The sequence below is a fragment of the Rhipicephalus microplus genome, unplaced genomic scaffold (assembly GCF_043290135.1).
Source record: "Rhipicephalus microplus isolate Deutch F79 unplaced genomic scaffold, USDA_Rmic scaffold_21, whole genome shotgun sequence".
Taxonomy (NCBI): Eukaryota; Metazoa; Arthropoda; class Arachnida; order Ixodida; family Ixodidae; genus Rhipicephalus; species Rhipicephalus microplus.
In genome coordinates this window covers 6,623,440-6,641,736 of record NW_027464594.1, presented here as the reverse complement: position 1 = coordinate 6,641,736, position 18,297 = coordinate 6,623,440, and the positions used below count along the sequence as shown (strand labels likewise).

Below are 18,297 nucleotides of genomic sequence, written 5' to 3'. Positions count from 1 at the left end.
GGTCTAGTGGCTAATATACCTGGCTCTCACCCAGGTGGCCCTAGTTTGTTTCCCGTTATCGGAAGTATTTTTTATCTGCTATCATCAAGTCTCCAATTTGCGCACGCTATACACCTTCAATACTTTTACCTTGTTGGCCGAACGACTAAGCGATCACTCCGTCCATCTCCGTTCTCCAGCATGGTCTAGTGGCTAAGCTACCTCTCTCTCACCCAGGAGGCCCGGATGCGATTCCCCGTGTTGGAAGTATTCTTTTATCTGCTATCATCAAGTCTCCTATTCGCGCACGCTATGTAACTTCAATAGTTTGTCCCTGTTGGCCGAATGGCTAAGCGATCGCTCCGTCCCTCTCCGTTCTTGGCGTGTTCTAGTGGCTAGGATATCTGGCTCTCACCCAGGCGGCCCGGGTTCGATTACCGGTGTCGGAAGTATTTTTATCGGCTATCATCAAGTCTCCGATTTGCGCACGCAATGTAACTTCAATACTTTTACCTTGTTGGCCGAATGACTAAGTGATCGCTCCATTCTCTCCAGCATGGTCTAGGGGCTTGGATACCTGGCTCTCACCCAGGAGGCCCGGGTACGATTCCCGGTGTCGGAAGTGTTTTCTTTTATCTGCTATCATCAAGTCTGCAAATTGTGCACGCTATGTAACTTCAATACTTTTACCCTGTTGGCCGAAAGGCTAAAGGATCGATCTTGTCTCTCTCCATTCTCCAGCATGGTGTAGTGGCTAGGATACGTAGCTCTCACCCAGGAGACCCGGGTTCGATTCCCGGTGTCGTAAGTATTTTTTTTATCTGCTATCATGAAGTCTCCAATTTGCCCAAGCTACGTCCCTTCAATACTTTTACCCTTTTGGCCGCATCGCTAAGCGATCGCTGCTTCCCTCTCTGCTCTCCGGCATGGTCTAGTGGCTAGGATACCTGGCTCTCACCCAGGAGGCCCGGGTTTGATTCCCGGTGTCGAAACTATTTTCTTTTATCTGCTGTCATCAAGTCTCCATATAGCGCACGCTTTATACCTTCAATACTTTTACCGTGTTGGCCGAATGCCTAAGCGATTGCTCCGTCCCTCTCCGTTCTCTGGCATTTTCTAGTGGCAAGAAACCTGGCTCTCACCCAGGAGGCCCAGGTTCGATTCCCGGTGTCGGAAGTATTTTCTTTCATCTGCTGTCAACAAGTATCCAATTTGCGCAAGCTATGTAACTTCAATAGTTTTACCCTGTCGGCCAAATGGCTAAGCGATCGCTACTTCCCCCTCTGTTCTCCTGCATGGTCTAGTGGCTAAAATACCTGGCTCTCACACAGGAGGCCCGGGTGCGATTCCCGGTGTCTGAAGTATTTTCTTTTATCTGCTATCATCAAGTCTCCAAGTTGCGCACGCTATGTAACTTCAATACATTTACACTGTTGGCCGAATGGCTAAGGGACCGCTCCGTCCCTCTCCATTCTCCGGCATGGTCTTGTGGCTAGGATACCTTGCTCTCACCCAGGAGTCCCGGGTTCGATTCCCGGTGTCGGAAGTATTTTCTTTTATCCGGTGTCATCGAGTCTCCAATTTTCGCACGCTATATAACTTCAATACTTTTACACTGTTGGCCGAATGGCTAAGCGATCGCTCCGTCCCTCTCTGTTCTCCGGCATGGTCTAGTGGCTAGGATACCTGGCTCTCACCCTGGAGGCCCGGGTTCAATTCTCGGTGTCGAAAGTATTTTCTTTTATCTGCTGTCATCAGGTCTCCAATTTGCGCACGTTATATACCTTCAATACTTTTACCGTGTTGGCCGAATGGCTAAGCTATTGCTCCACCCCTCTCCGTAATCCGGCATGGTCTTGTGGCCAGGATACCTGGCTCTCACCCAGGAGGCCCGGGTTCGATTCCCGGTGTCGGAAATATTTTCTTTCATCTGCTGTCAACAAGTCTCCAATTTGCGCACGCTATGTAACCTCAATAGTTTTACCCTGTCCGCCAAATGGCTACACGATCGCAATTTCCCTCTCTGTTCTCCTGCATGGTCTAGTAGCTAAGATGCCTGGCTTTCACACAGGAGGCCCGGGTGCGATTCCCGGTGTCGTAAGTATTTTCTTTTATCTGCTGTCATCAAGTCTCCAATTTGCGCACGCTACGTAACTTCAATACTTTTACCCTGTTATCCGAATGGCTAAGCGATCACTCTGTTCCTTTCCGTTCTCTGACTTGGTCTAGTGGCTAGGATACCTGACTCTCTCCCAGGAGGCCCGGATGCGATTCCTGGTGTCGGAAGTACTTTCTCTTAACTGTTATCTTCAAGTCTCCAATTAGCACACGCAATGTAACTACAATAGTTTTACCCTGTTGGCCGAATCGCTAAGCGATCGCTCCTTTCCCCTCTGCTCTCCGGCATGGTCTAGTGGCTAGGATACCTGGCTCTCACCGAGGAGGCCCAGGTTCTATTCCCGGTGTCGGAAGTATTTTCTTTTATCTGCTGTCATCAAGTCTCCACTTCGCGCACGCTATATACCTTCAATACTTTTACCGTGTTGGCCGAATGGCTAAGGGACCGCTCCGCCCCTCTCCGTTCTCCGACATGGTGTAGTGGCTAGGATACCTGGCTCTCACCCAGGAGGCCCGGGTTCAATTCCCGGTGTCGGAAATATTTTCTTTCATCTGCTGTCAACAATTCTCCAATTTTCTCACGCTATGTAACTTCAATAGTTTTACCCTGTCCGCCAAATGGCTACGCGATCGCAATTTCCCTCTCTGATCTCCTGCATGGTCTAGTAGCTAAGATGCCTGGCTTTCACACAGGAGGCCCGGGTGCGATTCCCGGGGTCGTAAGTATTTTCTTTTATCTGCTATCATCAAGTCTTCAATTTGCGCACGCTACGTAACTTCAATACTTTTACCCTGTTGGCCGAATGGCTAAGCGATCACTCTGTTCCTTTCCGTTCTCTGACATGGTCTAGTTGCTAGGATACCTGACTCTCTCCCTGGAGGCCCGGATGCGATTCACGGTGTCGGAAGTACTTTCTTTCAACTGTTATCGTCAAGTCTCTAATTTGCACACGCTATATAACTTCAATACTTTTACCCTGTTGGCCGAATGGCTAAGCGATCGCACCGTCCCTCTCCGTTCTCGGGGTGGTCTAATAGCTAGGATATCTGGCTCTCACCCTGGAGGCTCGGGTTCAATTCCCGGTTTCGGAAGTATTTTTTATCGGCTATCATTAAGTCTCCAATTTGCGTACGCAATGTAACTTCAATACTTTTACCTTGTTGGCCGAATGACTAAGTGATCGCTCCACTCTCTCCAGCATGGTCTAGTGGCTTGGATACCTGGCTCTCACCCAGGAGGCCCGGGTACGATTCCCGGTGTCGGAAGTGTTTTCTTTTATCTGCTATCATCAAGTCTGCAAATTGTGCACGCTATGTAACTTCAACTTTTACCCTGTTGGCCGAATTACTAAGCGATCGCTCCGTTCCTCTCTTATCTCCGGCATGGTCTAGTGGCTAGGATACCTGGCTCTCACCCAGGAGGCCCGGGTGCAATTCCCGGTGTCGGAAGTATTTTTTATCTGCTATCATCAAGTCTCCTATTCGCGCACGCTATGTAACTTCAATAGTTTTACCCTGTTGGCCGAATGGCTAAGGGATCGATCTTGTCTCTCTCCGTTGTCCAGCATGGTGTAGTGGCTAGGATACCTAGCTCTCACCCAGGAGACCCGGGTTCGATTCCCGGTGTCGTAAGTATTTTTTATCTGCTATCATGAAGTCTCCAATTTGCACACGCTACGTAACTTCAATACTTTTACCCTGTTGGCCGAATCGCTAAGCGATCGCTCCTTCCCTCTCTGCTCTCCGGCATGGTCTAGTGGCTAGGATACCTGGCTCTCACCCAGGAGGCCCGGGTTTGATTCCCGGTGTCGAAACTATTTTCTTTTATCATCTGTCATGAAGTCTCCATGTTGCGCACGCTATATACCTTCAATACTTTTACCGTGTTGGCCGAATCCCTAAGCGATCGCTCCGTCCCTCTCCGTTCTCCGGCATGGTCTAGTGGCAAGAAACCTGGCTCTCACCCAGGAGGCCCAGGTTCGATTCCCGGTGTCGGAAGTATTTTCTTTCATCTGCTGTCAACAAGTATCCAATTTGCGCACGCTATGTAACTTCAATAGTTTTACCCTGTCGGCCAAATGGCTAAGCGATCGCTATTTCCCTCTCTGTTCTCCTGCATGGTCTAGTGGCTAAGATACCTGGCTCTCACACAGGAGGCCCGGGTGCGATTCCCGGTGTCTGAAGTATTTTCTTTTATCTGCTATCATCAAGTCTCCAATTTGCGCACGCTATGTAACTTCAATACATTTACACTGTTGGCCGAATCGCTAAGCGATCGCTCCTTCCCTCTCTGTTCTCCGGCATGGTCTTGTGGCTAGGATATCTGGCTCTCACCCAGAAGGCCCGGGTTTGATTCCCGTTATCGGAAGTATTTTTTTATCTTCTATCATCAAGCCTCCAATTTGAGCACGCTATATAACTTCAATACTTTTACCCTGTTGGCCGAATGGCTAAGCGATCCCTCTGTTTCTTTCCGTTCTCTGGCATGGTATAGTGGCTAGGATACCTGGCTCTCTCCCAGGAGGCCCGGACGCGATTCCCGTTGTCGGAAGTACTTTCTTTTAACGGTTATCTTCAAGTCTCCACTTTGCACAAGCTTTTAACTTCAATACTTTTACCCTGTTGGCCGAATGGCTAAGCGATCGCTCCGTTCCTGTCCGTTCTCGGCGTGGTCTAATAGCTAGGATATCTGGCTCTCACCCAGGAGGCTCGGGTTCGATTCCCGGTGTCGGAAGTATTTTTTATCGGCTTTCATCAAGTCTCCAATTTGCGCACGCAATGTACCTTCAATACTTTTACCTTGTTGGCCGAATGACTAAGTGATCGCTCCACTCTCTCCAGCATGGTCTAGTGGCTTGGATACCTGGCTCTCACTTAGGAGGCCCGGGTACGATTCCCGGTGTCGGAAGTGTTTTCTTTTATCTGCTATCATCAAGTCTGCAATTTGTGCACGCTATGTAACTTCAATACTTTTACCCTGTTGGCCGAATCACTAAGCGATCGCTCCGTCCCTCTCTTATGTCCGGCATCGTCTAGTGGCTAGGATACCTGGCTCTCACCCAGGAGGCCCGGGTACGATTCCCGGTGTCGGAAGTGTTTTCTTTTTTCTGCTATCATCAAGTCTCCTATTCGCGCACGCTATGTAACTTCAATAGTTTTACCCTGTTGGCCGAATGGCTAAGGGATCGATCTTGTCTCTCTCCGTTCTCCAGCATGGTGTAGTGGCTAGGATACCTAGCTCTCACCCAGGAGACCCGGGTTCGATTCCCGGGGTCGTAAGTATTTTTTTATCTGCTATCATGAAGTCTCCAATTTGCCCACGCTACGTAACTTCAATACTTTTACCCTGTTGGCTGAATCGCTAAGCGATCGCTCCTTCCCTCTCTGCTCTCCGGCATGGTCTAGTGGCAGGATACCTGGCTCTCACCCAGGAGGCCCGGGTTTGATTCCCGGTGTCGAAACTATTTTCTTTTATCATCTGTCATGAAGTCTCCATATTGCGCACGCTATATACCTTCAATACTTTTACCGTGTTGGCCGAATGCCTAAGCGATTGCTCCTTCCCTCTCCGTTCTCCGGCATGGTCTAGTGGCAAGAAACCTGGCTCTCACCCAGGAGGCCCAGGTTCGATTCCCGGTGTCGGAAGTATTTTCTTTCATCTGCTGTCAACAAGTATCCAATTTGCGCACGCTATGTAACTTCAATAGTTTTACCCTGTCGGCCAAATGGCTAAGCGATCGCTATTTCCCTCTCTGTTCTCCTGCATGGTCTAGTGGCTAAGATACCTGGCTCTCACCCAGGAGGCCCGGGTACGATTCCCGGTGTCGGAAGTGTTTTCTTTTATCTGCTATCATCAAGTCTCCTATTCGCGCACGCTATGTAACTTCAATAGTTTTACCCTGTTGGCCGAATCGCTAAGCGATCGCTCCTTCCCTCTCTGTTCTCCGGCATGGTCTTGTTGCTAGGATACCTGGCTCTCACCCAGGAGTCCCGGGTTCGATTCCCGGTGTCGGAAGTATTTTCTTTTATCCGCTGTCATCAAGTCTCCAATTTGCGCACGCTATATAACTTCGATACTCTTACACTGTTGGCCGAATGGCTAAGCGATCACTCCGTCCCTCTCTGTTCTCCGGCATGGTCTTTTGGCAAGAAACCTGGCTCTCACCCAGGAGGCCCAGGTTCAATTCCCGGTGTCGGAAGTATTTTCTTTCATCTGCTGTCAACAAGTATCCAATTTGCGCACGCTATGTAACTTCAATAGTTTTACCCTGTCGGCCAAATGGCTAAGCGATCGCTATTTCCCTCTCTGTTCTCCTGCATGGTCTAGTGGCTAAGATACCTGGCTCTCACACAGGAGGCCCGGGTGCGATTCCCGGTGTCTGAAGTATTTTCTTTTATCTGCTATCATCAAGTCTCCAATTTGCGCACGCTATGTAACTTCAATACGTTTACACTGTTGGCCGAATCGCTAAGCGATCGCTCCTTCCCTCTCTGTTCTCCGGCATGGTCTTGTGGCTGGGATACCTGGCTCTCACCCAGGAGTCCCGGGTTCGATTCCCAGTGTCGGAAGTATTTTCTTTTATCCGCTGTCATCAAGTCTCCAATTTGCGCACGCTATATAACTTCGATACTTTTACACTGTTGGCAAAATGGCTAAGCGATCACTCCGTCCCTTTCTGTTCTCTGGCATGGACTAGTGGCTAGAATACCTGGCTCTCACCCAGGAGGCCCGGGTTCAATTCCCGGTGTCGGAAGTATTTTCTTTTACCCGCTGTCATAAAGTCTCCAATTTGTGCACGCTATATACCTTCAATACTTTTACCGTGTTGGCCGAATGGCTAAGCGATCGCTCCTTCCATCTCTGTGCTCCCTCATGGTCTAGTGGCTAGGATACCTGGCTCTCACCCAGGAGGCCCGGGTTCGATTCCCGGTGTTAGAAGTATTTTCTTTAACCCGCTGTCATTAAGTCTCCAAAATGCGCACGCAATGTAACTTCAATAGTTTTACCCTGTTGGCAGAATCGCTAAGCGATCGCTCCTTCCCTCTCCGTTCTCCGACATGGTGTAGTGGCTAGAATACCTGGCTCTCACCCAGGAGGCCCAGGTTCGATTCCCGGTGTCAAAAGTATTTTCTTTTATCTGCTGTCATCAAGTCTCCAATTTGCGCACGCTATATAACTTCAATACTTTTACCCTGTCCGCCAAATCGCTACGCGATCGCAATTTCCCTCTCTGTTCTCCTGCATGGTCTAGTAGCTAAGATGCCTGGCTTTCACACAGGAGGCCCGGGTTTGATTCCCGTTCTCAGAAGTATTTTTTATCTGCTATCATCAAGTCTCCAATTTGGGCACGCTATATAACTTCAATACTTTTACCCTGTTGGCCGAATGGCTAAGCGATCGCGCTGTTTCTTTCCGTTCTCTGGCATGGTATAGTGGCTAGGATACCTGGCTCTCTCGCAGGAGGCCCGGACGCGATTCCCGTTGTCGGAAGTACTTTCTTTTAACGGTTATCTTCAAGTCCCCAATTTGCACACGCTTTATAACTTCAATACTTTTACCCTGTTGGCCGAATGGCTAAGCGATCGCTCCGTCCCTCTCCGTTCTCGGCGTGGTCTAATAGCTAGGATATCTGGCTCTCACCCAGGAGGCTCGGGTTCGATTCCCGGTGTCGGAAGTATTTTTTATCGGCTATCATCAAGTCTCCAATTTGCGCACACAATGTACCTTCAATACTTTTACCTTGTTGGCCGAATGACTAAGTGATCGCTCCACTCTCTCCAGCATGGTCTAGTGGCTTGGATACCTGGCTCTCAGTCAGGAGGCCCGGGTACGATTCCCGGTGTCGGAAGTGTTTTCTTTTATCTGCTATCATCAAGTCTGCAATTTGTGCACGCTATGTAACTCAATACTTTTACCCTGTTGGCCGAATCACTAAGCGATCGCTCCGTCCCTCTCTTATGTCCGGCATCGTCAAGTGGCTAGGATACCTGGCTCTCACCCAGGAGGCCCGGGTGCTATTCCCGGCGTCGGAAGTATTTTTTATCTGCTGTCATCAAGTCTCCTATTCGCGCACGCTATGTAACTTCAATAGTTTTACCCTGTAGGCCAAATGGCTAAGCGATCGCTATTTCCCTCTCTGTTCTCCTGCATGGTCTATTGGCTAAGATACCTGGCTCTCACACAGGAGGCCCGGGTGCGATTCCCGGTGTCTGAAGTATTTTCTTTTATCTGCTATCATCAAGTCTCCAATTTGCGCACGCTATGTAACTTCAATACGTTTACACCGTTGGCCGAATCGCTAAGCGATCGCTCCTGTCCTCTCTGTTCTCCGGCATGGTCTTGTGGCTAGGATACCTGGCTCTCACCCAGGAGTCCCGGGTTCGATTCCCGGTGTCGGAAGTATTTTCTTTTATCCGCTGTCATCAAGTCCCCAATTTGCGCACGCTATATAACTTCAATACTTTTACACTGTTGGCCGAATGGCTAAGCGATCGCTTCGTCCCTCTCTGTCCTCCGGCATGGACTAGTGGCTAGGATACCTGGCTCTCACCCAGGAGGCCCGGGTTCAATTCCTGGTGTCGGAAGTATTTTCTTTTTTCTGCTGTCATCAAGTCTCCAATTCGCGCACGCTATATACCTTCAATACTTTTACCGTGTTGGCCAAATGGCTAAGGGACCGCTCCGTCCCTCTTCGTTCTCCGACATGGTATAGTGGCTAGGATACCTGGCTCTCACCCAGGAGGCCCAGGTTCGATTCCCGGTGTCAAAAGTATTTTCTTTTATCTGCTGTCATCAAGTCTCCACTTTGCGTACGCTATATAACTTCAATACTTTTACCCTGTTGGCATAATGGCTAAGCGATCGCTCTGTCCCTCTCCGTTCTCCGGCATGGTCTAGTGGCTAAGATACCTGGCTCTCACACAGGGGGCCTGGGTGCGATTCCCGTTATCGGAAGTATTTTCTTTTATCTGCTATCATCAAATCTCCAATTTGCGCACGCTATGTAACTTCAATACATTTACACTGTTGGCCGAATGGCTAAGCAATCGCTCCGTCCCTCTCTGTTCTCTGGCATGGTCTAGTGGCTAGGATACCTGGCTCTCACCCAGGAGGCCCGGGTTCGATTCCCGGTGTCGGAAATATTTTCTTTCGTCTGCTGTCACCAAGTCTCCAATTTGCGCACGCTATGTAACTTCAATAGTTTTACCCTGTCCGCCAAATGGCTACGCGATCGCAATTTTCCTCTCTGTTCTCCTGCATGGTCTAGTGGCTAAGATACCTGGCTCTCACACAGGGGGCCCGGGTGCGATTCCCGTTATCGGAAGTATTTTCTATTATCTGCTATCATCAAGTCTCCAATTTGCGCACGCTATGTAACTCCAATACATTTACACTGTTGGCCAAATCTCTAAGCGATCGCTCCTTCCCTCTCTGCTCTCCGGCATGGTCTAGTGGCTAGGATACCTGGCTCTCACCGAGTAGGCCCGGGTTCCATTCCCGGTGTCGGAAGTATTTTCTTTTATCTGCTGTCATCAAGTCTCCCATTCGCGCACGCTATATACCTTCAATACTTTTACCGTGTTGGCCGAATGGCTAAGCGACCACTCCGTCCCTCTCCGTTCTCCGACATGGTGTAGTGGCTAGGATACCTGGCTCTCACCCAGGAGACCCAGGTTCCATTCCCGGTGTCAAAAGTATTTTCTTTTATCTGCTGTCATCAAGTCTCCAATTTGCGCACGCTATATAACTTCAATACTTTTACCCTGTTGGCATAATGGCTAAGCGATCGCTCCGTCCCTCTCTGTTCTCCGGCATGGTCTAGTGGCTAGGATACCTGGCTCTCACCCGGGAGGCCCGGGTCCGATTCCCGGTGTCGAAAGTATTTTCTTTTATCTGCTGTCATCAAGTCTCCAATTTGCGCACGTAATATACCTTCAATACTTTTACCGTGTTGGCCGAATGGCTAAGCGATTCCTCCTGCCCTCTCCGTTCTCCGGCATGGTCTTGTGGCTAGGATACCTGGCTATCCCCCAGGAGGCCCGCGTTCGATTCCCGGTGTCGGAAATATTTTCTTTCATCTGCTGTCAACAAGTCTCCAATCTCCGCACGCTATGTAACTTCAATAGTTTTACCCTGTCCGCCAAATGGCTACGCGATCGCAATTTCCCTCTATGTTCTCCTGCATGGTCTAGTAGCTAGGATGCCTGGCTTTCACACAGGAGGCTCGGGTGCGAATCCCGGTGTCGGAAGTATTTTCTTTTATCTGCTATCATCAAGTCTCCAATTTGCGCACGCTATGTCACTTCAATACATTTACACTGTTGGCGGAATGGCTAAGGGATCGCTCTTGTCCCTCTCCGTTCTCCAGCATGGTCTAGTGGCTAGGATTTCTAGCTCTCACCTAGGAGACCCGGGTTCGATTCCCGGTGTCGTAAGTATTTTCTTTTATCTGCTATCATCAAGTCTCCAATTTGCACACGCTACGTAACTTCAATACTTTTACCCTGTTGGCCGAATCGCTAAGCGATCGCTCCTTCCCTCTCTGCTCTCCGGCATGGTCTAGTGGCTAGGATACCTGGCTCTCACCCAGGAGTCCCGGGTTTCATTCCCGGTGTCGGAAGTATTTTCTTTTATCTGCTGTCATCAAGTCTCCAATTCGCGCACGCTATATACCTTTATTACTTTTACCGTGTTGGTCGAATGGCTAAGTGATCCCTCCGTCCCTCTCCATTCTCCGGCATGGTCTAGTGGCTAAGATATCTGGCTCTCACCCAGGAGGCCCAGGTTCGATTCCCGGTGTCGGAAGTAATTTCTTTGATTTGCTGTCATCAAGTCTCTAATTTGCGCACGCTATATAACTTCAATACTTTTACCCTGTTGGCCGAATGGCTAAGCGATTGCTCCGGCCCTCTCCGTTCTCCGGCATGGTCTTGTGGCTAGGATACCTGGCTATCCCCCAGGAGGCCCGGGTTCGATTCCCGGTGTCGGAAATAATTTCTTTCATCTGTTGTCAACAAGTCTCCAATTTGCGCACGCTATGTAACTTCAATAGTTTTACCCTGTCCGCCAAATGGCTACGCGATCGCAATTTCCCTCTATGTTCTCCTGCATGGTCTAGTAGCTAGGATGCCTGGCTTTCACACAGGAGGCCCGGGTGCGATTCCCGGTGTCGGAAGTATTTTCTTTTATCTGCTATCATCAAGTCTCCAATTTGCGCACGCTATGTAACTTCAATACATTTAAACTGTTGACCGAATGGCTAAGGGATCGCTCTTGTCCCTCTCCTTTCTCCAGCATGGTCTAGTGGCTAGGATTTCTAGCTCTCACCTAGGAGACCCGGGTTCGATTCCCGGTGTCGTAAGTATTTTCTTTTATCTGCTATCATCAAGTCTCCAATTTGCGCACGCTACGTAACTTCAATACTTTTACCCTGTTGGCCGAATCGCTAAGCGATCGCTCCTTCCCTCTCTGCTCTCCGGCATGGTCTAGTGGCTAGGATAGCTGGCTCTCACCCAGGAGGCCCGGGTTTAATTCCCGTTCTCGGAAGTATTTTCTTTTATCTGCTGTCATCAAGTCTCCAATTCGCGCACGCTATATACCTTCAGTACTTTTACCGTGTTGGTCGAATGGCTAAGTGATCCCTCCGTCCCTCTCCATTCTCCGGCATGGTCTAGTGGCTAAGATATCTGGCTCTCACCCAGGAGGCCCAGGTTCGATTCCCGGTGTCGGAAGTAACTTCTTTTATCTGCTGTCATCAAGTCTCCAATTTGCGCACGCTATATAACTTCAATACTTTTACCCTGTTGGCCGAATGGCTAAGTGATCCCTCCGTCCCTCTCCATTCTCCGGCATGGTCTAGTGGCTAAGATATCTGGCTCTCACCGAGGAGGCCCGGGTTCGATTCCCGGTGTCGGAAATATTTTCTTTCATCTGCTGTCAACAAGTCTCCAATTTGCGCACGCTATGTAACTTCAATAGTTTCACCCTGTTGGCCAAATGGCTACGCGATCGCAATTTTCCTCTCCGTTCTCCTGCTTGGTCTTGTGCCGTGATACCTGGCTCTCACACAGGGGGCCCGGGTGCGATTCCCGGTATCGGAAGTAATTTCTTTTATCTGCTATCATCAAGTCTCCAATTTGCGCACGCTATGTAACTTCAATACACTTACACTGTTGGCCGAATGGCTAAGGGATGGCCCTGTCCCTCTCCGTTCTCCAGCATGGTCTAGAGGCTAGGATACCTAGCTGTCACCCAGGAGACCCGAGTTCAATTCCCGGTGTCGGAAGTATTTTCTATTATCTGCTATCATCAAGTCTCCAATTTTCGCACGCTACGTAACTTCAATACTTTTACCCTGTTGGCCGAATCGCTCCTTCCCTCTCTGTTCTCCGGCATGGTCTAGTGGCTAGGATACCTGGCTCTCACCCAGGAGGCCCGGGTTCGATTCCCGGTGTCGGAAGTATTTTTTTTTATCTGCTATCATCAAGTCTCCAATTTGGGCACGCTATATAACTTCAATACTTTTACCCTGTTGGTCGAATGGCTAAGCGATCGCTCTGTTCTTTTCCGTTCTCTGGCATGGTATAGTGGCTAGGATACCTGGCTCTCTCCCAGGAGGCCCGGACGCGATTCCCGTTGTCGGAAGTACTTTTTTTAACGGTTATCTTCAAGTCTCCAATTTGCACACGCTATATAACTTCAATACTTTTACCCTGTTGGCCGAATGGCTAAGCGATCGCTCCGTCCCTCTCTGTTCTCGGCGTGGTCTAATAGCTAGGATATCTGGCTCTCACCCAGGAGGCTCGGGTTCGATTCCCGGTGTCGGAAGTATTTTTTATCGGCGATCATCAAGTCTCCAATTTGCGCACGCAATGTACCTTCAATACTTTTACCTTGTTGGCCGAATGACTAAGTGATCGCTCCACTCTCTCCAGCATGGTTTAGTGGCTTGGATACCTGGCTCTCACTCAGGATGCCCGGGTACGATTCCCGGTGTCGGAAGTGTTTTCTTTTATCTGCTATCATCAAGTCTGCAATTTGTGCACGCTATGTAACTTCAATACTTTTACCCTGTTGGCCAAATCACTAAGCGATCGCTCCGTCCCTCTCTTATCTCCGGCATCGTCTAGTGGCTAGGATACCTGGCTCTCACCCAGGAGGACCGGGTGCTATTCCCGGCGCTGGAAGTATTTTTTATCTGCTGTCATCAAGTCTCCTATTCGCGCACGCTATGTAACTTCAATAGTTTTACCCTGTTGGCCGAATGGCTAAGGGATCGCTCTTGTCCCTCTCCGTTCTCCAGCATGGTTTAGTGGCTAGGATACCTAGCTTTCACCCAGGAGAGCCAGGTTCGATTCCCGTTGTCGTAAGTATTTTCTTTTATCTGCTATCATCAAGTCTCCAATTTGCGCACGCTACGTAACTTCAATACTTTTACCCGTTTGGCCGAATCGCTAAGCGATCCCTCTTTTCCTCTCTGCTCTCCGGCATGGTCTAGTGGCTAGGATACCTGGCTCTCACCCAGGAGGCCCGGGTTCGATTCCCGGTGTCGGAAGTATATTCTTTTATCTGCTGTCATCAAGTCTCCAATTCGCGCACGCTATATACCTTCAATACTTTTACCGTGTTGGCCGAATGGCTAAGCGATCGCTCCGTCCCTCTCTGTTTTCCGGCATGGTCTAGTGGCTAGGATACCTGGCGCTCACCCAGGAGGCCCGGGTTCGATTCCCGGTATCGGAAGTATTTTCCTTTATCTGCTATCATCAAGTCTCCAATTTGCGCACGCTATGTAACTTCAATACAATTACACTGTTGGCCGAATGGCTAAGGGATCGCCCTGTCCCTCTCCATTCTCCAGCATGGTCTAGAGGCTAGGATACCTAGCTGTCACCCAGGAGACCCGAGTTCGATTCCCGGTGTCGGAAGTATTTTCAATAATCTGCTATCATCAAGTCTCCAATTTTCGCACGCTACGTAACTTCAATACTTTTACACTGTTGGCTGAATCGCTAAGCGATCGCTCCGTCCCTCTCTTATCTCCGGTATGGTCTAGTGGCTAGGATACCTGGCTCTCACCCACGAGGCCCGGGTTCGATTCCCGGTGTCGGAAGTATTTTCTTTTATCCGCTATCATCAAGTCTCCTATTCGCGCACGCTATGTAACTTCAATAGTTTTACCCTGTTGGCCGAATGGCTAAGCGATCGCCCTGTCCCTCTCCGTTCTCCAGCACGCTCTAGAGGCTAGGATACCTAGCTGTCACCCAGGAGACCCGAGTTCGATCCCGGTGTCGGAAGTATTTTCTATTATCTGCTATCATCAAGTCTCCAATTTTCGCAGGCTACGTAACTTCAATACTTTTACCCTGTTGGCCGAATCGCTAAGCGATCGCTCCTTCCCTCTCTGTTCTCCGGCATGGTCTTGTGGCTAGGATACCTGGCTCTCACCCAGGAGGCCCGGGTTCGATTCTCGGTGTCGGAAGTATTTTCCTTTATCCGCTGTCATCAAGTCTCCAATTTGCGCGCGCTATATAACTTCAATACTTTTACACTGTTGGCCGAATGGCTAAGCGATCACTCCGTCCCTCTCTGTTCTCCGGCATGGACTAGTGGCTAGGATACCTGGCTCTCACCCAGGAGGCCCGGGTTCGATTCCCGGTTTCGGAAGTATTTTCTTTTACCCGCTGTCATCAAGTCTCCAATTTGCGCACAATATATACCTTCAATACTTTTACCGTGTTGGCCGAATGGCTAAGCGATTGCTCCTTCCATCTCTGTTCTCTCTCATGGTCTAGTGGCTAGGATACCTGGCTCTCACCCAGGAGGCCCGGGTTCGATTCCCTGTGTCGGAAGTAGTTTCTTTTACCCGCTGTCATTAGGTCTCCAATTTGCGCACGATATGTAACTTCAATAGTTTTACCCTGTTGGCCGAATCTCTAAGCGATCGCTCCTTCCCTCTCTGCTCTCCGGCATGATCTAGTGGCTAGGATACCTGGCTCTCACCCAGGAGACCCAAGTTCGATTCCCGGTGTCAAAAGTATTTTCTTTTATCTGCTGTCATCAAGTCTCCAATTTGCGCACGCTATATAACTTCAATATTTTTACCCTGTTGGCATAATGGCTAAGCGATCGCTCCGTCCCTCTCTGTTTTCCGGCATGGTCTAGTGGCTAGGATACCTGGCTCTCACCCTGGAGGCCCGGGTTCGATTCCTGGTGTCGAAAATATTTTCTTCTGTCTGCTGTCATCAAGTCTCCATATTGCGCACGCTATATACCTTCAATACTTTTACCGTGTTGGCTGATTGACTAAGCGATCCCTCCGTCCCTCTCCATTCTCCGGCATGGTCTAGTGGCTAGGATACATGGCTCCCACCCAGGAGGCCCAGGTTCGATTCCCGGTGTCGGAAGTAATTTCTTTTATCTGCTGTCATCAAGTCTCCAATTTGCGCACGCTATATAACTTCAATACTTTTACCCTGTTGGCCGAATGGCTAAGCGATCGCTCCGTCCCTCTCTGTTCTCTGGCATGGTCTAAAGGCTAGGATACCTGGCTCTCACCCAGGAGGCCCGGGTTCGATACCCGGTGTCGAAAGTATTTTCTTTTATCTGCTGTCATCAAGTCTCCAATTTGCGCACGCTATATACCTTCAATACTTTTACCGTGTTTGCCGAATGGCTAAGCGATTGCTCTGCCCCTCTCCGTTCTCCGGCATGGTCTACTGGCTAGGATACCTGGCTCTCACCCAGGAGGCCCGGGTTCGATTCCCGGTGTCGGAAATATTTTCTTTCATCTGCTGTCAACAAGTCTCCAATTTGCGCACGCTATGTAACTTCAATATTTTTACCCTGTCCGCCAAATGGCTACGCGATCGCAATTTTCCTCTCTGTTCTCCTGCATGGTCTAGTGGCTAAGATACCTGGCTCTCACACAGGGGGCCCGGGTGCGATTCCCGTTATCGGAAGTATTTTCTTTTATCTGCTATCATCAAGTCTCCAATTTGCGCACGCTATGTAACTTCAATACATTTACACTGTTGGCCGAATGGCTAAGGGATCGCCCTGTCCCTCTCCGTTCTCCAGCATGGTCTAGTGGCTAGGATACCTAGCTGTCACCCAGGAGACCCGAGTTCGATCCCGGTGTCGGAAGTATTTTCTATTATCTGCTATCATCAAGTCTCCAATTTTCGCACGCTACGTAACTTCAATACTTTTACCCTGTTGGCCGAATCGCTAAGCGATCGCTCCTTCCCTCTCTGTTCTCCGGCATGATCTAGTGGCTAGGATACCTGGCTCTCACCCAGGAGGCCCGGGTTTGATTCCCGGTGTCGGAAGTATTTTCTTTTATCCGCTGTCATCAAGTCTCCAATTTGCGCACGCTATATAACTTCAATACTTTTACACTGTTGGCCGAATGGCTAAGCGATCGCTCCGCCCCTCTCTGTTCTCCGGCTTGGACTAGTGGCTAGGATACCTGGCTCTCACCCAGGAGGCCCGGGTTCGATTCCCGGTTTCGGAAGTATTTTCTTTTACCCGCTGTCATCAAGTCTCCAATTTGCGCACACTATATACCTTCAATACTTTTACCGTGTTGGCCGAATGGCTAAGCGATGGCTCCTTCCATCTCTGTTCTCCCTCATGGTCTAGTGGCTAGGATACCTGGCTCTCACCCAGGAGGCCCGGGTTCGATTCGCTGTCTCGGAAGTATTTGCTCTTACCCGCTGTCATCAAGTCTCCTATTTGCGCACGCAATGTAACTTCAATAGTTTTACCCTGTTGGCCGAATCTCTAAGCGATCGCTCCTTCCCTCTCTGCTCTCCGGCATGGTCTAGTGGCTAGGATACCTGGCTCTCACCGAGGAGGCCCGGGTTCCATTCCCGGTGTCGGAAGTATTTTCTTTTATCTGCTGTCATCAAGTCTCCAATTCGCGCACGCTATATACTTTCAATACTTTTACCGTGTTGGCCGAATGGCTAAGCGACCACTCCGTCCCTCTCCGTTCTCCGACATGGTGTAGTGGCTAGGATACCTGGCTCTCACCCAGGAGACCCAGGTTCCATTCCCGGTGTCAAAAGTATTTTCTTTTATCTGCTGTCATCAAGTCTCCAATTTGCGCACGCTATATAACTTCAATACTTTTACCCTATTGGCATAATCGCTAAGCGATCGCTCCGTCCCTCTCTGTTCTCTGGCATGGTCTAGTGGCTAGGATACCTGGCTCTCACCCTGGAGGCCCGGGTTCGATTCCCGGTGTCGAAAGTATTTTCTTTTATCTGCTGTCATCAAGTCTCCAATTTGCGCACGTAATATACCTTCTATACTTCTACCGTGTTGGCCGAATGGCTAAGCGATTGCTCCGCCTCTCTCCGTTCTCCGGCATGGTCTTGTGGCTAGGATACCTGGCTCTCACCCAGGAGGCCCGGGTGCGATTCCCGGTGTCGGAAGTATTTTCTTTTATCTGCTATCATCAAGTCTCCAATTTGCGCACGCTATGTAACTTCAATACATTTACACTGTTGGCCGAATGGCTAAGCGATCGCTCTGTCCCTCTCTGTTCTCTGGCATGGTCTAGTGGCTAGAATACCTGGCTCTCACCGAGGAGGCCCGGGTTCGATTCCCGGTGTCGGAAATATTTTCTTTCATCTGCTGTCAACAAGTCTCCAATTTGCGCACGCTATGTAACTTCAATAGTTTTACCCTGTTGGCCAAATGGCTACGCGATCGCAATTTTCCTCTTCGTTCTCCTGCATGGTCTTGTGCCGTGATACCTGGCTCCCACACAGGGGGCCCGGGTGCGATTCCCGGTATCGGAAGTATTTTCTTTTATCTGCTATCATCAAGTCTCCAATTTGCGCACGCTATGTAACTTCAATACACTTACACTGTTGGCCGAATGGCTAAGGGATGGCCCTGACCCTCTCCGTTCTCCAGCATGGTCTAGAGGCTAGGATACCTAGCTGTCACCCAGGAGACCCGAGTTCAATTCCCGGTGTCGGAAGTATTTTCTATTATCTGCTATCATCAAGTCTCCAATTTTCGCACGCTACGTAACTTCAATACTTTTACCCTGTTGGCCGAATCGCTAAGCGATCGCTCCTTCCCTCTCTGTTCTCCGGCATGGTCTAGTGGCTAGGATACCTGGTTCTCACCCAGGATGCCCGGGTTTGATTCCCGGTGTCGGAAGTATTTTTTTTATCTGCTATCAT

The 18,297-nt window shown here is 49.6% G+C and overlaps 39 non-coding genes across 39 annotated transcripts; all 39 read left to right on the top strand.

The window, feature by feature from the left end:
- The first annotated feature begins 899 nt into the window (after positions 1–899).
- On the top strand, positions 900–971 carry TRNAE-CUC (transfer RNA glutamic acid (anticodon CUC)). The gene has a single exon. It is a non-coding gene; the product is annotated as a tRNA-Glu (tRNA).
- A 667-nt stretch (positions 972–1,638) lies between these two features.
- Positions 1,639–1,710, top strand: TRNAE-CUC (transfer RNA glutamic acid (anticodon CUC)). The gene has a single exon. It is a non-coding gene; the product is annotated as a tRNA-Glu (tRNA).
- A 113-nt stretch (positions 1,711–1,823) lies between these two features.
- On the top strand, positions 1,824–1,895 carry TRNAE-CUC (transfer RNA glutamic acid (anticodon CUC)). The gene has a single exon. It is a non-coding gene; the product is annotated as a tRNA-Glu (tRNA).
- A 668-nt stretch (positions 1,896–2,563) lies between these two features.
- On the top strand, positions 2,564–2,635 carry TRNAE-CUC (transfer RNA glutamic acid (anticodon CUC)). The gene has a single exon. It is a non-coding gene; the product is annotated as a tRNA-Glu (tRNA).
- Positions 2,636–3,291: 656 nt separating this feature from the next.
- On the top strand, positions 3,292–3,363 carry TRNAE-CUC (transfer RNA glutamic acid (anticodon CUC)). Its single transcript has one exon. It is a non-coding gene; the product is annotated as a tRNA-Glu (tRNA).
- A 111-nt stretch (positions 3,364–3,474) lies between these two features.
- TRNAE-CUC (transfer RNA glutamic acid (anticodon CUC)) lies at positions 3,475–3,546 on the top strand. Its single transcript has one exon. It is a non-coding gene; the product is annotated as a tRNA-Glu (tRNA).
- A 293-nt stretch (positions 3,547–3,839) lies between these two features.
- On the top strand, positions 3,840–3,911 carry TRNAE-CUC (transfer RNA glutamic acid (anticodon CUC)). Its single transcript has one exon. It is a non-coding gene; the product is annotated as a tRNA-Glu (tRNA).
- Positions 3,912–4,024: 113 nt separating this feature from the next.
- On the top strand, positions 4,025–4,095 carry TRNAE-CUC (transfer RNA glutamic acid (anticodon CUC)). The gene has a single exon. It is a non-coding gene; the product is annotated as a tRNA-Glu (tRNA).
- A 1,023-nt stretch (positions 4,096–5,118) lies between these two features.
- TRNAE-CUC (transfer RNA glutamic acid (anticodon CUC)) lies at positions 5,119–5,190 on the top strand. The gene has a single exon. It is a non-coding gene; the product is annotated as a tRNA-Glu (tRNA).
- A 297-nt stretch (positions 5,191–5,487) lies between these two features.
- Positions 5,488–5,558, top strand: TRNAE-CUC (transfer RNA glutamic acid (anticodon CUC)). Its single transcript has one exon. It is a non-coding gene; the product is annotated as a tRNA-Glu (tRNA).
- Positions 5,559–5,671: 113 nt separating this feature from the next.
- Positions 5,672–5,742, top strand: TRNAE-CUC (transfer RNA glutamic acid (anticodon CUC)). The gene has a single exon. It is a non-coding gene; the product is annotated as a tRNA-Glu (tRNA).
- Positions 5,743–5,855: 113 nt separating this feature from the next.
- Positions 5,856–5,927, top strand: TRNAE-CUC (transfer RNA glutamic acid (anticodon CUC)). The gene has a single exon. It is a non-coding gene; the product is annotated as a tRNA-Glu (tRNA).
- Positions 5,928–6,040: 113 nt separating this feature from the next.
- TRNAE-CUC (transfer RNA glutamic acid (anticodon CUC)) lies at positions 6,041–6,112 on the top strand. The gene has a single exon. It is a non-coding gene; the product is annotated as a tRNA-Glu (tRNA).
- Positions 6,113–6,964: 852 nt separating this feature from the next.
- Positions 6,965–7,036, top strand: TRNAE-CUC (transfer RNA glutamic acid (anticodon CUC)). Its single transcript has one exon. It is a non-coding gene; the product is annotated as a tRNA-Glu (tRNA).
- A 1,389-nt stretch (positions 7,037–8,425) lies between these two features.
- Positions 8,426–8,497, top strand: TRNAE-CUC (transfer RNA glutamic acid (anticodon CUC)). Its single transcript has one exon. It is a non-coding gene; the product is annotated as a tRNA-Glu (tRNA).
- Positions 8,498–8,610: 113 nt separating this feature from the next.
- On the top strand, positions 8,611–8,682 carry TRNAE-CUC (transfer RNA glutamic acid (anticodon CUC)). Its single transcript has one exon. It is a non-coding gene; the product is annotated as a tRNA-Glu (tRNA).
- Positions 8,683–9,165: 483 nt separating this feature from the next.
- Positions 9,166–9,237, top strand: TRNAE-CUC (transfer RNA glutamic acid (anticodon CUC)). The gene has a single exon. It is a non-coding gene; the product is annotated as a tRNA-Glu (tRNA).
- Positions 9,238–9,905: 668 nt separating this feature from the next.
- Positions 9,906–9,977, top strand: TRNAE-CUC (transfer RNA glutamic acid (anticodon CUC)). The gene has a single exon. It is a non-coding gene; the product is annotated as a tRNA-Glu (tRNA).
- Positions 9,978–10,646: 669 nt separating this feature from the next.
- On the top strand, positions 10,647–10,718 carry TRNAE-CUC (transfer RNA glutamic acid (anticodon CUC)). The gene has a single exon. It is a non-coding gene; the product is annotated as a tRNA-Glu (tRNA).
- A 113-nt stretch (positions 10,719–10,831) lies between these two features.
- TRNAE-CUC (transfer RNA glutamic acid (anticodon CUC)) lies at positions 10,832–10,903 on the top strand. Its single transcript has one exon. It is a non-coding gene; the product is annotated as a tRNA-Glu (tRNA).
- A 113-nt stretch (positions 10,904–11,016) lies between these two features.
- Positions 11,017–11,088, top strand: TRNAD-AUC (transfer RNA aspartic acid (anticodon AUC)). The gene has a single exon. It is a non-coding gene; the product is annotated as a tRNA-Asp (tRNA).
- A 669-nt stretch (positions 11,089–11,757) lies between these two features.
- TRNAE-CUC (transfer RNA glutamic acid (anticodon CUC)) lies at positions 11,758–11,829 on the top strand. Its single transcript has one exon. It is a non-coding gene; the product is annotated as a tRNA-Glu (tRNA).
- A 113-nt stretch (positions 11,830–11,942) lies between these two features.
- TRNAE-CUC (transfer RNA glutamic acid (anticodon CUC)) lies at positions 11,943–12,014 on the top strand. Its single transcript has one exon. It is a non-coding gene; the product is annotated as a tRNA-Glu (tRNA).
- A 471-nt stretch (positions 12,015–12,485) lies between these two features.
- Positions 12,486–12,557, top strand: TRNAE-CUC (transfer RNA glutamic acid (anticodon CUC)). The gene has a single exon. It is a non-coding gene; the product is annotated as a tRNA-Glu (tRNA).
- A 1,023-nt stretch (positions 12,558–13,580) lies between these two features.
- On the top strand, positions 13,581–13,652 carry TRNAE-CUC (transfer RNA glutamic acid (anticodon CUC)). The gene has a single exon. It is a non-coding gene; the product is annotated as a tRNA-Glu (tRNA).
- A 113-nt stretch (positions 13,653–13,765) lies between these two features.
- On the top strand, positions 13,766–13,837 carry TRNAE-CUC (transfer RNA glutamic acid (anticodon CUC)). The gene has a single exon. It is a non-coding gene; the product is annotated as a tRNA-Glu (tRNA).
- A 298-nt stretch (positions 13,838–14,135) lies between these two features.
- On the top strand, positions 14,136–14,207 carry TRNAE-CUC (transfer RNA glutamic acid (anticodon CUC)). The gene has a single exon. It is a non-coding gene; the product is annotated as a tRNA-Glu (tRNA).
- Positions 14,208–14,504: 297 nt separating this feature from the next.
- On the top strand, positions 14,505–14,576 carry TRNAE-CUC (transfer RNA glutamic acid (anticodon CUC)). The gene has a single exon. It is a non-coding gene; the product is annotated as a tRNA-Glu (tRNA).
- Positions 14,577–14,689: 113 nt separating this feature from the next.
- TRNAE-CUC (transfer RNA glutamic acid (anticodon CUC)) lies at positions 14,690–14,761 on the top strand. The gene has a single exon. It is a non-coding gene; the product is annotated as a tRNA-Glu (tRNA).
- Positions 14,762–15,244: 483 nt separating this feature from the next.
- TRNAE-CUC (transfer RNA glutamic acid (anticodon CUC)) lies at positions 15,245–15,316 on the top strand. Its single transcript has one exon. It is a non-coding gene; the product is annotated as a tRNA-Glu (tRNA).
- A 113-nt stretch (positions 15,317–15,429) lies between these two features.
- TRNAG-CCC (transfer RNA glycine (anticodon CCC)) lies at positions 15,430–15,501 on the top strand. Its single transcript has one exon. It is a non-coding gene; the product is annotated as a tRNA-Gly (tRNA).
- A 113-nt stretch (positions 15,502–15,614) lies between these two features.
- Positions 15,615–15,686, top strand: TRNAE-CUC (transfer RNA glutamic acid (anticodon CUC)). Its single transcript has one exon. It is a non-coding gene; the product is annotated as a tRNA-Glu (tRNA).
- Positions 15,687–15,799: 113 nt separating this feature from the next.
- On the top strand, positions 15,800–15,871 carry TRNAE-CUC (transfer RNA glutamic acid (anticodon CUC)). The gene has a single exon. It is a non-coding gene; the product is annotated as a tRNA-Glu (tRNA).
- A 482-nt stretch (positions 15,872–16,353) lies between these two features.
- On the top strand, positions 16,354–16,425 carry TRNAE-CUC (transfer RNA glutamic acid (anticodon CUC)). The gene has a single exon. It is a non-coding gene; the product is annotated as a tRNA-Glu (tRNA).
- Positions 16,426–16,908: 483 nt separating this feature from the next.
- TRNAE-CUC (transfer RNA glutamic acid (anticodon CUC)) lies at positions 16,909–16,980 on the top strand. Its single transcript has one exon. It is a non-coding gene; the product is annotated as a tRNA-Glu (tRNA).
- A 298-nt stretch (positions 16,981–17,278) lies between these two features.
- TRNAE-CUC (transfer RNA glutamic acid (anticodon CUC)) lies at positions 17,279–17,350 on the top strand. Its single transcript has one exon. It is a non-coding gene; the product is annotated as a tRNA-Glu (tRNA).
- Positions 17,351–17,463: 113 nt separating this feature from the next.
- TRNAE-CUC (transfer RNA glutamic acid (anticodon CUC)) lies at positions 17,464–17,535 on the top strand. The gene has a single exon. It is a non-coding gene; the product is annotated as a tRNA-Glu (tRNA).
- A 113-nt stretch (positions 17,536–17,648) lies between these two features.
- On the top strand, positions 17,649–17,720 carry TRNAE-CUC (transfer RNA glutamic acid (anticodon CUC)). The gene has a single exon. It is a non-coding gene; the product is annotated as a tRNA-Glu (tRNA).
- A 482-nt stretch (positions 17,721–18,202) lies between these two features.
- Positions 18,203–18,274, top strand: TRNAE-CUC (transfer RNA glutamic acid (anticodon CUC)). The gene has a single exon. It is a non-coding gene; the product is annotated as a tRNA-Glu (tRNA).
- The last annotated feature ends 23 nt before the right edge of the window (positions 18,275–18,297 follow it).